Raw genomic sequence first — 7995 nt, 5'->3', positions numbered from 1 at the left:
GTACTTTTTTTGATAAGGTCTCCAAGTTAAGAATGTTTCACAGGTTTAAATCAATACAAGAAAAATCAACCCTTGCTTATTGCTTTTACTATCTACTATATGCAGTGAACTGTTTCTCCTCTGCAACACTCCTCTGCCATGTGCCACTGTGCCTTGGAGCCAGCAGCTAAGGATTGAAACCTCTACAAACTAGATCATAATTGAAATATGGCTCAGAGTGACTTCCTCTACCCAGAGGACCCAAAGAGGTGGCAGAAAGTAAACTGTCTTCACCAGTAGCTCCTTGACTGCTTATCTGACAGCTTCCATGCCACCAGTAAGCTCATAGGTGTCTTAAATGTGCACTTTGGGTGCAGGCTGGCCTCCATTGAAATGAAAAGAGATGGTACCATAAAAGAAAATTGTGATATCATCATTCATGCTGTGACAAAAATCCAAAAGGATCCGCAAATGGCTGATGAAACACTAAAAGATAAACTACTAGAGCTAACCCTTTATAGAAAACTTCAGGATATTGAGGAATGAGAAACAGAGAAAATTTCTATAGTACAAAAGTTTATTTCATTCATCCTGGGAGAAGCCACCTCTGCAGCCAGGGCAGGGACTGTTAAACTCGTGGGCTCAAACATCACAACTAGCATAATTAACAAGCTGGTCACTGTGTTAGCTCAAATTGGTGCTTCTCTCTTTGGTAGTATTGGAGTTGCTGTTCTTGGCCTTGGCATAGATATGATCTTCCGTGCTATCCTGGGAGCAGTGGAGAAAACACAGCTTCAAACAGCCATCAAAAGCTATGAGAAACATCTGGTGGAGTTCAAGTCAGCCTCAGAAAAATATAATAATGCCATTACCGAGGTCACCAATACAGTGGAATACCAAATGAAATGAACAGTCATTTTACTTGCCAATGGAATGTTCTGCTTCCTTCTAAATAACAGTGTTTGCTTTTTTGACTATGTTCCTTTTCCACATGCTTCCAATATGGACATAAATAGGGTAAAAAATTTGGAGAAGATACTAGAGATGCTAAAACTAGATAACTCTCGAGTTGTGTATCAACAATGAATACTTGGATCCATTGGTGCTAAATCCTTCCAGATAAAAGATTATATCCCAGAATCCTTTCTAACATTCTTCTACAGATCTACCTTAGGATAAATGCTATTATACAGCAGCAGGTGTAGGGATTACTTCTTTTCTAAATTTCTGTTATAATCCTTGAAGTTTAAAGCAAATGTAGAAATTTTCATTTCTGTCATCAGCTTCTAACATCACTTAGTTCTAAAGAAATATTCTTGCCAGGCATGGTGGTGTACATCTGTAATCCCTGCACTGAGGAGGCTGAGACAGGAGGATCACCACGTGTTTGAGGCCAGCCTGTACAACTACATAGTTCAAGGACAGCATGAAACTGCTTAGAGAGACCCTGTCTCAAAGGGAGGGAGGGAGGGAGAGAGGGAGAGAAGAAGAAGAAGAAGAAGAAGAAGAAGAAGAAGAAGAAGAAGAAGAAGAAGAAGAAGAAGAAGAAGAAGAAGAAGAAGAAGAAGAAGAAGAAGAAGAAGAAGAAGAGAGAGATTCTTAGCAACTTCTTGCAAGGCACAAATCTGGAGAGTCTGAGTAAAAGAAAAATTCATACTACCATATTATTAACTGCTAGGTTAAATCCAATTTAATCTGTAAACTGAAAGAGACTGAAAAACAGTGTGTAATAAACTACAATGATGAAAGGAGACAATAAATCTGTAAACTTCTACTAACTACTCAGTGTAAGTTGGATGGATTAAAACTAACATTAAAATGATAAAATTTCTAAAAAGAAAAATCAAAAGGATAAATGTTTACAGTGAAAAAATATGAAATTTTAATTTTAGTTCCCATAAACAGAACTTTATTGAAAAATATCACTTATATGTTGGCTGTATCTGCTTCTCAGCTATGCTGAGTTCGATGACTGCTCCTGGAAGGTTCATATGGTAAAGGCTTGATTCTCAGGGTGACATGGTTGGAGGTGGTAGAATCTACATGACATAGGGTGTATGACCTGTATGTTATCAGAACCATTCCCTCAAGGGGCAATGGGAGAATGACTATTCCTGTCTCTATTTTTTGGCTAATGAGGTGAGCAGTTTGGCTGTTTCACATGCCCCTCTCATGATGTTCTATCATTGTCAGAAGCTCAAAAGGAAAGGTACGCCCAATGTTGGAATAGAACCTCTAGAACCATAAACTAAGTAAATTGTTTATCTTTAGAAATTAATTTCTTTGGGTGTTTTGTTATAGTATAAAGCTGACTAATACTGGCTATAAGAGCAGAGTTGAATAGTTGCAACACAGATCATATACATAAATAACTAAATGCATAATAGTTACCCTTTTTTGAAGTTTGGTAACCCTTCTCTAAATTAACATCTGGTGCTATGTATATAATTATATATTTTTCTTACCTTCAGATGCACCCATTGTGGCAAATAAATTCACCATTAAGTTCAGAGGTAAAACCAACCATCTTGTTTTTTTCAAGCTAAAGAAAATTTCTAGGACAATAGTGATACTCATTACTACCAATTATTTCAGTTTGTATTTTTAAATGCCCCTTAAAAGCCATGTACTGAGGGATTAGGTGGTAGAATTTTAAGTAATATGGCCTAATGGTAGGATGTTAGGTCACTGAAGCATTATTTTGAAAGGGGTATTTTGACACCACTCTCTTCTTGTCTCCTTTGCTTTTCTTTCTTCCTATCATGAAATGAGCCTCTTTCTTCTACCACGTACTCCCTGCCATGATGTACTGCCTGGCCACAGGCTTTAATACAGAGTACCAATTGACTATGCAGCTGGAACTTCTGACATTTCAGTCCAAATAAATCCTTCCTCCTTCCAAATTAGTTTTGTCAGGGATTTTCTCAGAGCAGTGGAAACCTGACAAACCAATTATATATGTCTGCAAAGTAAATATATGAAAAACTTATTGTGTATATATTTACACATAAAATGTTTCATTCTTTCACATTTATATGCTTTTGCATTTTAGTGTTTAATCTTAAAATAAAATCAATGCTATATAAGGATTGATTTAAAAGTTTGTCATTAAATAAAAAGAAATGATTATACTAACTGACACATTGTGACTAATCTCAAGACCATTGCTCACAGAACTAGTAATTCTGAAATTCATACTGAACCAGAAGAGACCCAGAACAGAAAAAGCCATCCTGGGTAAAAGAGCAAAGCAGGAGGCTTCACATCACCAATTTTAAATTATATTACAAAGCTACAGTGATAAAATCAGCATAGTATTGGCATACAGCTGACATGTGCATTAATGGAACACAATAGAGGAAGCAGCAGCAACTCCAGACACATCAAACCACCTGCTTTGTAACCAAGGGCCATAAACACAAAGAAAAGACAGTATAGAAAAGATAGTAGAAAAGATAGTATAGGTATCTTCAATAAATGGCAATGGGAAAACTGGTTATCTTTATGAAAAAAATGAAGCTAGGCCCATATCACTCACTATATACTAAACCAGTGGTGGTGAACCTATGTTATCTTTTAAGACAAAAGTTGTAATGTATGAGTTGATTTTTCTAAACTAAAACCTCAATATTTAGGTTTATTTTCAGAGTTGGCACTTCGCAATAAATAAGAGGGTTTTGGTTTGGAGTTTGGGGATTTGTCTCCACAAGATTAGCCATCAATGTACTAAACTAAAATCAAAATTGATCAAAGATGTAAGTATTATAACAAAAACATTTAGCTTGCTGGAAGATAAAATAGGTAAAAATCTTGAAATCTTAGGCATAGGCATAGGCAACTGCCTGAACAGAAATCCAGTGGCAAAAGAAATAATACGAAGAGTTAACACATGAGATTATATGAAATTAAAAAGCTTCCACACTGCAAAGAAAACAACTGCTAATGTGAAGAGACAACCTACAGAATGGGAAAAATTGCCAGCCACACACCTAGGACAGAAGACAAATATTTAGAATTTATAAGGATCTTAAAAAAATTAAACCTCCAAAAAGAAAAGACTCAATCAAAAATGGGCATTTTAAGTGTGAACAGACAAGTCTCAGAAGAAGAAATACAAAGGGCCCACTGCTTCACAGAAAAATTTCAACATCATTGGCCATTAGAGAAATGCAAATTAAAACAACATTGAGATTTCCTCTCACTCCAGAAAGAATGACCATCACCAAGAAATCAAATACTAATAAATGCTGGCAAGGGTGTAATGAAAAAGGAACACTCCTACATAGTTGGTGAGAAAGTATATTAGTACAGCTATTGTGAAAATCAGTATGGAGATTCCTCAAATTAAAAATAGAAATTCCACTCAACCCAACTATTCCCCTACTTAGTACTTTCCCCAAAGAGTTAAAGACATTATATTACAGTGATACATGCATACCAATACTTATTGCAGCATACTTAATAATAATAGCTAAATCTTGTAAGGAGCTATAAGTTTATCAAAAGACAAATGGAAAGAGCAAATGTGTTTATATATAATGGAAGACTACTCTGCTATAAAGAAGAATTCAATTGAGTCATTTGTAGGAAAATTGATATACTTTAATAGTGTAATGTTAAGTAAAATAAATGAAACACACAAGCTTAAACATCATATCATTTCTCGTATATTAGAAATCCAAAGTATAAATACAGTAAACAGCAAAATAAAAGATAGATGAGAGAAATAGAAGGTTAGATGTTGTGCAAATGGGAAGAGGAACAGGAGATGGAAGGAAGATGGAAGAGGACAGGGAAGGGAATATAAAAAAGAATTAAAGTGTCATGTACACCTACCAAATACGATAAAAGCAGTCATTGTGTATCAGATACATGCATTAATACATTTTTAAAAGCATGTAAAATCAAAGTAAACAGGAAATCCACTCTCCCTCTTTGCAAATTATAGGTTTCTATATATTGGAAGCCTTAAACACTGCAACAAAACACTATGAAAATTGATTTTTAAAATTCAATATAGTAGCAGGATATAAATCAAAGCACAAAATAAGTAACTTTTCTATCTTTTATATTTATTTTAATACCTATTTTCTGTAGCATCAGTCCTTTTTCTCAGTGCTGATTTTATTTTTCCTTACTCTTTGTTGACTAATAACTTTTCTCTATTTTATATTTTCTTATTTTAAATTAAGTCAATTACATAACTGAATTTTTTGGTATTTAGTTCATTAATCCATGTACATTACTTCTTTTTGAGGACACTTTTCAGTAATTTAGAATATACCATACTTTTTAAATATTTTAACATTTTTTCCTGTAGACGATTAGCTTCATTATTAAACTTCTGATATGAATAAATTTAATAATCTTTCTATTCAATATTGCTTTATTGGAATCTCACAAAATGATGGAGTATTTTTTAGCAATGAGACAAACTGAAAATGTGATTGAGAAAGATATAATGACAACTAATTTTCCTCTTCTTGTAACACAAACAGGACATGTGAATCTAACTCCAAAATGAAGAAAGGAAAGGGATTGCCACACACACTTGAAAATATGCAGTATTTAGTTTTTTCTTACTCTTAAACAATATTTTAAGTGTCATTTTTATCTCAGCATGTATTGCTGCTTTGCCATGTTTGTTGAAAATATATTATCTGTTATAGTAAGAAAGTCTCTTTGATTTCCTGCTTTTTTCTCTCTCGCTCCTCTCCCATTCCTTTCCTTTTTTCTTTTTTTTTATTGCTCTTTGTTAGTTTTTTTTTTTTTTTCTGTACTGTAAGTCCAGGTTTAATTGTCTCAGTGAGACATTTTTGTTCTGCCCTGAGTAGATACATGATTTCAATAGTTTATAGATAAATTTTGATTCTTTTAATCTTTTCACTAACACTAATTTGACTCTGTGGAAGTGCCCCGACTGTTTTCAATATTCCAAAGTCTTCACCTCAGTTTCTGTGCAAGGCAAAATGTGAAGCCCTGATCGATTTGTGATCAGGCTCTCTATATACTCCATATGCCCCAGGTGACAAGGATAGTATCTCATGACAAGAGCATGTGAAAGAGCCAAACAGCTCACTTCAGCGGCCATAAAGTAGAGACAGGATGGGCTATGGTTTGACCACGTATGTTGGGGGAATGGTCCTGATGTCATGGGGTCATAGACCTCACTGCTCAAAGGTTCTATCACCTCCCACTAGTGCCACTCTGAGAATCAAGCCTTTAACATATGGACCTTTCAGGAGCAGTCATCCAACTCATAGCGTAGCTGAGAATCAGATACAGTCAACATATAAATGATTGAGACTGGCTTTTATTTTTTCAATAAAGTTCTATTTATGGAAAGTAAAATTCAAATTTCATATATTTTTATATAAAATTTTATTCTTTTTATGTTCCTTTATATCTGTAAATCATATTCTTAGCTCTTAGCCCTTACAAAATAAGTATGTTGAATTTTAGTAGGTAAAAGGAGACCGAGATTGATCATTTGCAAAAAGGAAAGGGACAAAAAAATGCAGGGAGGAGGGAAAAAAAGGAAGGGAGAGGAAGGGGATGAAAAAGCAATTAAGATGTGTTATGTGAATGTACTAACTCTCCATTATAATGTAATTAATGATACATGGAAAATCTTCCATTTATTTATTTATTTAAAATATATAACTCTTTAAATGAAAACTGACGTTCAGTTCTGTACAACTGATTTATTTAGCCCACTTACTGAATCAGAGGCTTCATGTTAATTTGAAAAGAATGAGCCAAGGAGACACTGTTAGAGTGAGTTCTGACTGAGATCCCACAAGGCACTGAGTTCTCCATCTAAGTCACAGAGCTTCATTGCAATCGCTGGGTTTTCTGCTGTATAAGACACTGAAGAGCAGACACGTGGACCCTCATCATTGAGACTGCGAGTGAAATCAGGAATGAATGTGTTTTTGTATGTATGTGTGTAAGTTTATCACTCATTTTTTCACAGGAATAGAGAAAACTTAAGTGGATAAAGTTGAGTATACAAAGTGTTGTTAACTGATATTTTCTTAAATAGTATTTTTAAATTAAATATATGTAAAAAGCAACGTTAAGTATACAGAAAGCAATCGTTTTCTGAGTTTTATGAACCAGCAGTTTTGTTCAAACTCTTCGAATGTGTATTATTTTGCAAAAGTGAAACCACAGATCAGACCATCCTCTGTACATTATCAATTCTTAAGACTTTAATTTTAGATATATTCACTTTTGCAACATATGTTAATTACTTCAACAACAAATAGTTGCCTTTGTACTTATCATCATTATAGGAAGATGCTTTATATCATTGTCAGATATAATGCATCTATCTTTTATTTGTCTCTGTTGCTGAGAGGCCACATTTTATTTATTGCTACGGAAATGTTCAGGGTAATAGTAGGAGACATGATGAATTGAACATTGTAAAATCATCAAACATCTTTTTGTCCCAAATTATTATTTTCAATGTGATTTTATAAAACAATGAACTGGTGTTTTACATGATAGTTAGATTATAGAGTAATCCATATGTATTAAAATCTAATCATATAGCTTATAGTTATTTAAGTTATATTAAATAGATTACATAATCTTATTATATCTATTATTTAATCTAACACAACCTGTTTAATGTATGCCAAAATTGAAATTAATCTATTTTTAATTAAGGAAAATGCATATTTCTTCTCAGAAATAATCTTCAAACAATAGGAAGATAACTTTGTTGTCTAATGACATCAATAAAATTATTTTATTTCTCTCTCTCCAGTGTATATTACTTCCAATGATGTGTCCATACACCACTTATTCATTGAACCATCATAAATAAATCAAATTATGCTTTCTGGTGCTATTGAGTGCACATGATACAGAAATAAACAAGGTAAAAATAATAGCTACCTTTCTATGCAGAGCAATAACATATATTCAAGCAACATATATAGGAATATGAATAAAGATGCTCAGATCATAATAAATTCTTGGAGAAGATAAAATAGGTTATTGGGA

The 7995-nt window shown here is 33.5% G+C and overlaps 1 pseudogene; it reads left to right on the top strand.

Annotated features, from left to right (window-relative positions):
• Positions 1 to 207: 207 nt before the first annotated feature.
• Positions 208 to 888, top strand: LOC101708280 (single-pass membrane and coiled-coil domain-containing protein 3 pseudogene; annotated as a pseudogene).
• Positions 889 to 7995: the final 7107 nt, after the last annotated feature.

The sequence above is a fragment of the Heterocephalus glaber genome, unplaced genomic scaffold, assembly GCF_053883595.1.
Source record: "Heterocephalus glaber isolate CG9 unplaced genomic scaffold, H.glaber_assembly_v1.0 deba00001666, whole genome shotgun sequence".
Classification (NCBI taxonomy): Eukaryota; Metazoa; Chordata; class Mammalia; order Rodentia; family Bathyergidae; genus Heterocephalus; species Heterocephalus glaber.
This window is presented reverse-complemented; position numbering and strand designations above follow the sequence as displayed.